We start from the raw sequence: 8,761 nt of genomic DNA on the forward strand, positions 1-8,761 counted from the left end.
GATGGGGATTCATTGTCATTTTCTGTCAGGTAGTCACACGTTGTGATGGCAAAGGCAAAAAAACTCTCCCTTTTTGAACGTGGTCGGGTTGTTGAACTGCATAAGCAGGGTCTCTCACACGCGCCATCGCTGCTGAGGTGGGACGCAGTAAGACAGTCATTTGGAATTTCTTAAATTCTAAAATAATCCTGAGGGTTATGGAACAAAAAGTCAAGTGGAAGACCCAAAAAAATTTCATCAGCACTGAGCCGGAGGATCCAATTGGCTGTCCTTCAAGACACTGGACGATCCTCGACCCAAATTAAGGCCCTTACTGGTGCGGACTGCAGCCCCATAACCATCAGACGGCATCTGAGACTGAAGGGCTTCAAAAACAAAAAACGTCTTCGAAGACCTCGTCTCCTTGAACGCCACAGAACTGCTCGTTTGGACTTTGCAAGAGAGCACCAAACATGGGACATTCAAAGGTGGAAGAAAGTTTTATTCTCTGAGAAAAAATGTAATCTTGATGGTTTCCAACGTTACTGGCATGACAAGCAGATCCCACCTGAGATGTTTTCTACGCGCCACAGTGGAGGGGGCGCCATAATGGTCTGGGGTGCTGTTTCCTTCAGTGGAACAATGGAGCTTCAGGAAGTGCAGGGGCGTCAAACGGCCGCTGGCTATGTCCAGATGTTGCAGAGAGCATTCCTCATGACTGAGGTCCCTCGTCTGTGTGATAACGACTGGGTTTTTCAACAGGACAACCCTACAGTACACAATGCCCGCAGGACAAGGGACTTCTTCAAGGAGAATAACATCACTCTTTTGCCCCATCCTGCGTGTTCCCCTGATCTAAATTTAATTGAGAACCTTTGGGGATGGATGGCAAGTTTACAAAAATGGACAACAGTTCCAGACAGTAGATGGCCTTCGTGCGGCCGTCTTCATCACTTGGAGAAATGTTCCCACTCACCTCATGGAAACGCTTGCATCAAGCATGCCGAAACAAATTTTTGAAGTGATAAACAATAACGGCGGAGCTACTCATTACTGAGTTCATGTTTGGAAGTTGGATTTCTGTTTTGGGGGGGTTTATTTTTTTTGGGGATGTGTGGTCCTAAACTTTTGATCAGCTGAAAAACAGCCTGTTTCAGTTTATTCGTTGTTTTCATTAAATTGAATGCTCAAAAAATGTTTTGTCTCACTCCCATTTCTTCTTGTTGCATGTTGAAGCTCTACTTAGAAACTTGTTAAGATCCAGCCATGCTAAATATAATTATTTGCCATTTTTCAAGTGGTCTTAAACTTTTGATCAGGACTGTATCTGTCTTCCTTCTGCCTCTTTTAGCAGGTTCTTGAATTCTTCAATGTAGGCCACTTGGACTATTATTTGATCTTGGTCTAAAGCTTCATAAGATTTAGCATCAGAGAGAATCCTGTATGCTTAATTTAGGTAACCTCCACGATCCTGTATAACGATACTACCTTCATTATCTGCACTTCTAATCAAAGTGTCTCTGTTTTCCATCATCTGCTTAAGGTTTCCTCTCTGAAGATTGTCAGGAACAAGTAGGTTCTGATTTAAAAACCTAAAGTCCTCATATACAAAAGCAAAGGAAGTGTTAACTAAACTGCCTTTGTGGTGTAATAGATAAAAGTTGGATGGTAGATTTAAATTTGAATGTATGATTCCTAATGCGAAAGTTGCGTTCTGTGGAATGTGGGTCTGAATTTTCTTGGAGGAATTTTCCGTAATGACAAAATGTAGTTTTAAGGTAAGTTTTCTTAGAAAAGTATCAAGGTCCACATAAAGATCAAATTCATTTATTTTAGCTGATGGACAGACAGAAAGACCCTTAGATAGGACACTTCCCGAGAGGATTGGGATGAAAAACTGAAGATGTTGACTTTCCTTCAGTATTCCCCATGACTGTTCTTGATGCTGCGTATTAGTTATCAGCTTTTGGCGTTGCCCTCTGGTATTCTAGCTACACATCAGGTGATCGGATCGCTGCAACTTATTCTATTTTATTTGGATGGTCAGCTCTGCATATTTTATATTATCAGTGGAATGTTCTGCTGTGTGTCTAGTGGGATCATGCCACTTTTAGGGTTCTCTTTGATGTGATTATCTTTTATTTTTTAATTTAAATTTAAATTTTTGAAGTGTCTGTCAATGGTCATTGTGTCCTCAGGGCGGTCCTCTTCTCTCAGAATTTCCTGGTCTTTTTCACCATTTAAATGCCACTTACAGCTTGTATTACTATGCATGTTCTTTTAAACCATAAGGGGAATTGTTATTCCTGAAATGCTTTATTTTATCTATTATCAATAAAGAACCACATACATTGTGGATCATTTTGTGGTCATCCTTGTACCAGGAAGCTGTGGAGTTGTGTTTGCTGTTTATTCACACATCCTAGTATCAAAAAAATCAATGACTTGTTCTAACAAGCGAATCAAAAATTATCCCTTAATGATGGCCAATGCCTGCCCTTGTTTATACATACATGGTGGTAGCATTGGAAAACGCTGTGTCTTGTTCCAAACAAGTGGTCCAAAAATGATGTATTAATGGGAACTGATGCCTGTCTGTGTTTACACACATGGTAGTAATGGAAAAAGAATTGGCTTGTTCTTAACAAGTGGTCTGAAAATTTTCGCCTCTTCTGGAGCAGTAAAAATACATTATGGAAGATGATGGACAAGGCTGTAGATGTGTGGCTTTATAGGGGTAGTAGTAGCAACAGTAATAGCTTTGGTAGCAGCTGTACAGTATGAACCTTGTGAACTGAAGATGTGCAGCTGTGTAGGGGTAGTAGTAGCCGCAGAAGTAGCAACTGTAGCAGTACATAATAAAATATGAACAGGAGATGTGCTGCTGCGTTGAGGTAGTAGTAGTGACAGTAGTAGTTTTGGCAGTACAGTATGAACCTTATGGACTGAAGATGTGCAGCTGTGTAGGGGTAGTTATAGTAGCAATGGAATCTGACAGCCAAGGCAATAGATGTGTAGAGGGAGTAGCAGTTGAGGAAACAGCAGGAGCAGTATTGTATAGAACTTAAAGCACAGCAACAGTGGCATCATCGGGCCGGCAGTAAATAGCCTCTGTCAGCAATGGCAGATCTATTCATTGGCATCAGCCAGAGGTCTCTGATTATCCTCGCAGATCCATGCCTGATTCACTTTCACACATATTTAAATAATGAATTCTATACTTGCGGAGAACAATTTTGTCGTCTTCGGTAAGATAACTCCATCTGCCACGATGAATACCCTCTTTTACAATACAGTAGAGGCTGAACAAGACAGTACAACTATAGAAAACTGGGCCAATTCCAGCAACTGATCCCATCTACTGACACAGAAGTACATGGAGTCAAGGAACAGGACATGTGCTGGAGAAAGGACACACTCCAGGTAGGACTTTACCTTGTTGATCCATTTGCTGATATTTTTCAGGTTAGCCCAGCCCAGCACTTAAACTGTTCTATAAGGTTCAGCAAACTATATTGGCTGCCGTGGGTTTTTCTACTTGTAGCAGTAGGGCTGGCAGACATGTTAGGAAAGAGGTGATGGATGGAGCCTCCTACATGCAGGTGATGGGCGTCTGCTCTGCAAAAGTTGTGGCATGCTGGGTACAGAGATTATCCTGGTAATACAACAATTTTGCCTTCTTTTCGGAAACAAGAAATCTTCCCCCCATTTTGCATTTATGGTGACGATCTGAAACCATGGCTATCCAGTAGTTATCACTTTGCTTGATGCTAACGATATGGTTGTCAGCACAAAAGCAGCCAAGCATTCAGCTTGCCATGCTTACCAACATGTCCAAGAATCCAGTGGATTCAGGCTCTGCCCTGCAGTGCAATGGTTGGTCATGGCCAGTGTAATCAGCAGCAGCATGTCTTCCATAATGGCTGTCAGCCTTGTTTCTAGCTGTGCCTGGGAAAACTTCATGTCCCCCTGCACTGCTCCTCCACCAGTCATAACTAGGGATGAGCGAACCCAAACTGTATAGTTCGGGTTCGTACCGAATTTTGGGGTGTCCGTGACACGGACCCGAACATTTTCGTAAAAGTCCAGGTTCGGTGTTCGGCGCTTTCTTGGCGCTTTTTGAAAGGCTGCAAAGCAGCCAATCAACAAGCGTCATACTACTTGCCCCAAGAGGCCATCACAGCCATGCCTACTATTGGCATGGCTGTGATTTGGCCAGTGCAGCATGTGACCCAGCCTCTATTTAAGCTGGAGTCACGTAGCGCCGCACGTCACTCTGCTCTGATCAGTGTAGGGAGAGGTTGCAGCTGCTGCTGTTAGGGAGAGATTAGGCAGTGATTAACTCAGCAAAAACACTTAATTCAGTGATCGATCTACAGCTGTGGATCATTGAACTGCTGCTATTTAATTGCTCACTGTTTTTAGGCTGCCCAGAGCGTTTTTATGTCACTTTTTTCTTCGGTGATCGGCCGCCATTTTGTGTCTTGTGGTGCGCCAGCACAAGCTGCCACCAAGTCCATTTAACCATCAATAGTGTGGTTATTTTTTTGCTATATCCTACATCAGGGGCTTGGCTGTGCTTGCTATTTTATTGAGGGGTAAAATACAATTGGCCAAAATAGCAGTACCCTAAATCTGGTGTTTCAGCTGTGGCTAGCCAATTGTAATACTGTCTGCCGAAGCACAGTTTTTGTTCTGGGTTGAATACAATTCCCAACTTAGCAATCCAATAAATATTTTTTTTCTGCTGTATTAGGCCAAGTTTAAATTGATCCATAAAAGGGTATATTAGATTGAAGGTGCGGATAGTGTCATCCTCAATAACTTCACATGCTACCGTGCATTTCCAAGTTTAAATAATTCTGTCCGTAAACGTATACCTGTCACCCAGCGCCTAAATACTAGGCCTACAATTTATATTCAGCTAAATCTGTTGATACTGCTGTGGCTGGTCAATCTATTTAGTGTCTGCCAAAGCACAGTTTTTGTTCTGGGTTGAAATACAATTCCCAACTTAGAGCAGAAACCACAAATTTAGGGAATTACTATCAGGCCAAGGTTAAATCTATCCATAAAAGGGTATATTAGATTGAAGGTGCGGATAGTATCATCCTCAATAACTTCATACGCTACCGTGCATTTCCAAGTTTAAATAATTCTGTCCGTAAACGTATACCTGTCACCCAGCGCCTAAATAATAGGCCTAAAATTTATATTCAGCTCAATCTGTGTTTATTGCTGAGGCTGGTCAATTTATTTAGTGTCCGCCAAAGCACAGTTTTTGTTCTGGGTTGAATACAATTCCCAACTTAGAGCAGAAACCACAAATTTAGGGAATTACTATCAGGCCAAGGTTAAATCTATCCATAAAAGGGTATATTAGATTGAAGGTGCGGATAGTGTCATCCTCAATAACTTCACACGCTACCGTGCATTTCCAAGTTTAATTCTGTCCGTAAACGTATACCTGTCACCCAGCGCCTAAATACTAGGCCTACAATTTATATTCAGCTAAATCTGTTGTTACTGCTGTGCCTGTATTAGTGTAATACGGTACCTAAATAGATAGCCAGATAGTGTTAGGTGCCTGTAAAAAAAAGGCCTGAATTTGAATTCAATACATTGGGCCAAATAATTTTTTTCTTATTGTGGTGAACGGTAACAATGAGGAAAACATCTAGTAAGGGACGCGGACATGGTCGTGGTGGTGTTAGTGGACCCTCTGGTGCTGGGAGAGGACGTGGCCGTTCTGCCACAGCCACACGTCCTAGTGAACCAACTACCTCAGGTCCCAGTAGCCAGCAGAATTTACAGCGATATTTGGTGGGGCCCAATGCCGTTCTAAGGATGGTAAGGCCTGAGCAGGTACAGGCATTAGTCAATTGGGTGGCCGACAGTGGATCCAGCACGTTCACATTATCTCCCACCCAGTCTTCTGCAGAAAGCGCACAGATGGCGCATGAAAACCAAGCCCATCAGTCTGTCACATCACCCCCATGCATATCAGGGAAACTGTCTGAGCCTCAAGTTATGCAGCAGTCTCTTATGCTGTTTGAAGACTCTGCTGGCAGGGTTTCCCAAGGGCATCCACCTAGCCCTTCCCCAGGGGTGGAAGAGATAGAATGCACTAACGCACAACCACTTATGTTTCCTAATGATGAGGGCATGGGAATACCACCTCAGCACGTCTCTGATGATGACGAAACACAGGTGCCAACTGCTGCGTCTTTCTGCAGTGTGCAGACTGAACAGGAGGTCAGGGTGGAAGACGATGCAGGGGACGATGAGGTCCTAGACCCCACATGGAATGAAGGTCGTGCCACTGACTTTCAGAATTCGGAGGAAGAGGCAGTGGTGAGACCGAGCCAACAGCGTAGCAAAAGAGGGAGCAGTGGGCAAAAGCAGAACACCCGCCGCCAAGAGAGTCCGTCTGCTACTGGCCACCGCCATCTGGGACCCAGCACCCCAAAGGCAGCTTCAAGGAGTTCCCTGGCGTGGCAGTTCTTCAAACAATGTGCTGACGACAAGACCCGAGTGGTTTGCACGCTGTGCCATCAGAGCCTGAAGCGAGGCATTAACGTTCTGAACCTTAGCACAACCTGCATGACCAGGCACCTGCATGCAAAGCATGAACTGCAGTGGAGTAAACACCTTAAAAACAAGGAAGTCACTCAGGCTCCCCCTGCTACCTCTTCTGCTGCTGCCGCCTCGGCCTCTTCCTCCGCCTGTGGAGGAACGCTGGCACCTGCCGCCCAGCAAACAGAGGATGTACCACCAACACCACCACCTGCGTCACCAAGCATCTCAACCATGTCACACGGCAGCGTTCAGCTCTCCATCTCACAAACATTTGAGAGAAAGCGTAAATTCCCACCTAGCCACCCTCGATCCCTGGCCCTGAATGCCAGCATTTCTAAACTACTGGCCTATGAAATGCTGTAATTTAGGCTGGTGGACACAGACAGCTTCAAACAGCTCATGTCGCTTGCTGTCCCACAGTATGTTGTTCCCAGCCGCCACTACTTCTCCAAGAGAGCCGTGCCTTCCCTGCACAACCAAGTATCCGATAAAATCAAGTGTGCACTGCGCAACGCCATCTGTGGCAAGGTCCACCTAACCACAGATACGTGGACCAGTAAGCACGGCCAGGGACGCTATATCTCCCTAACTGCACACTGGGTAAATGTAGTGGCGGCTGGGCCCCAGGCGAAGAGCTGTTTGGCGCACGTCCTTCCGCCGCCAAGGATCGCAGGGCAACATTCTTTGCCTCCTGTTGCCTCCTCCTCCTACTCGGCTTCCTCCTCCTTTTCTTCCACCTGCTCATCCAGTCAGCCACACACCTTCACCACGAACTTCAGCACAGCCCGGGGTAAACGTCAGCAGGCCATTCTGAAACTCATATGTTTGGGGGACAGGCCCCACACCGCACAGGAGTTGTGGCGGGGTATAGAACAACAGACCGACGAGTGGTTGCTGCCGGTGAGCCTCAAGCCTGGCCTGGTGGTGTGCGATAATGGGCGAAATCTCGTTGCAGCTCTGGGACTAGCCGGTTTGATGCACATCCCTTGCCTGGCGCATGTGCTGAATTTGGTGGTGCAGAAGTTCATTCACAACTACCCCGACATGTCAGAGCTGCTGCATAAAGTGCGGGCCGTCTGTGCGCGCTTCCGGCGTTCACATCCTGCCGCTGCTCGCCTGTCTGCGCTACAGCGTAACTTCGGCCTTCCCGCTCACCGCCTCATATGCGACGTGCCCACCAGGTGGAACTCCACCTTGCACATGCTGGACAGACTGTGCGAGCAGCAGCAGGCCATAGTGGAGTTTCAGCTGCAGCACGCACGGGTCAGTCGCACTGCGGAACAGCACCACTTCACCACCAATGACTGGGCCTCCATGCGAGACCTGTGTGCCCTGTTGCGCTGTTTCGAGTACTCCACCAACATGGCCAGTGGCGATGACGCCGTTATCAGCGTTACAATACCACTTCTATGTCTCCTTGAGAAAACACTTAGGGCGATGATGGAAGAGGAGGAGGAGGAGGAATAGGGGTCATTTTTGGCACTTTCAGGCCAGTCTCTTTGAAGTGACTCAGAGGGAGGTTTTTTGCAACAGCAGAGGCCAGGTACAAATGTGGCCAGCCAGGGCCCACTACTGGAGGATGAGGAGGAGGTGGAGGAGGATGAGGATGAAGCATGTTCACAGCGGGGTGGCACCCAAAGCAGCTCGGGCCCATCACTGGTGCGTGGCTGGGGGGAAACGCAGGACGATGACGATACGCCTCCCACAGAGGACAGCTTGTCCTTACCTCTGGGCAGCCTGGCACACATGAGCGACTACATGCTGCAGTGCCTGCACAACGACAGCAGAGTTGCCCACATTTTAACGTGTGCGGACTACTGGGTTGCCACCCTGCTGGATCCCCGGTACAAAGACAATGTGCCCACCTTACTTCCTGCACTGGAGCGTGATAGGAAGATGCGCGAGTACAAGCGCACGTTGGTAGACGCGCTACTGAGAGCATTCCCAAATGTCACAGGGGAACAAGTGGAAGCCCAAGGCGAAGGCAGAGGAGGAGCAAGAGGTCGCCAACGCAGCTGTGTCACGGCCAGCTCCTCTGAGGGCAGGGTTAGCATGGCAGAGATGTGGAAAAGTTTTGTCAACACGCCACAGCTAACTGCACCACCACCTGATACGGAACGTGTTAGCAGGAGGCAACATTTCACTAACATGGTGGAACAGTACGTGTGCACACCCCTCCACGTACTGACTGATGGTTCGGCCC

The sequence above is a fragment of the Bufo bufo genome, chromosome 2 (assembly GCF_905171765.1).
Source record: "Bufo bufo chromosome 2, aBufBuf1.1, whole genome shotgun sequence".
Lineage (NCBI taxonomy): Eukaryota > Metazoa > Chordata > Amphibia > Anura > Bufonidae > Bufo > Bufo bufo.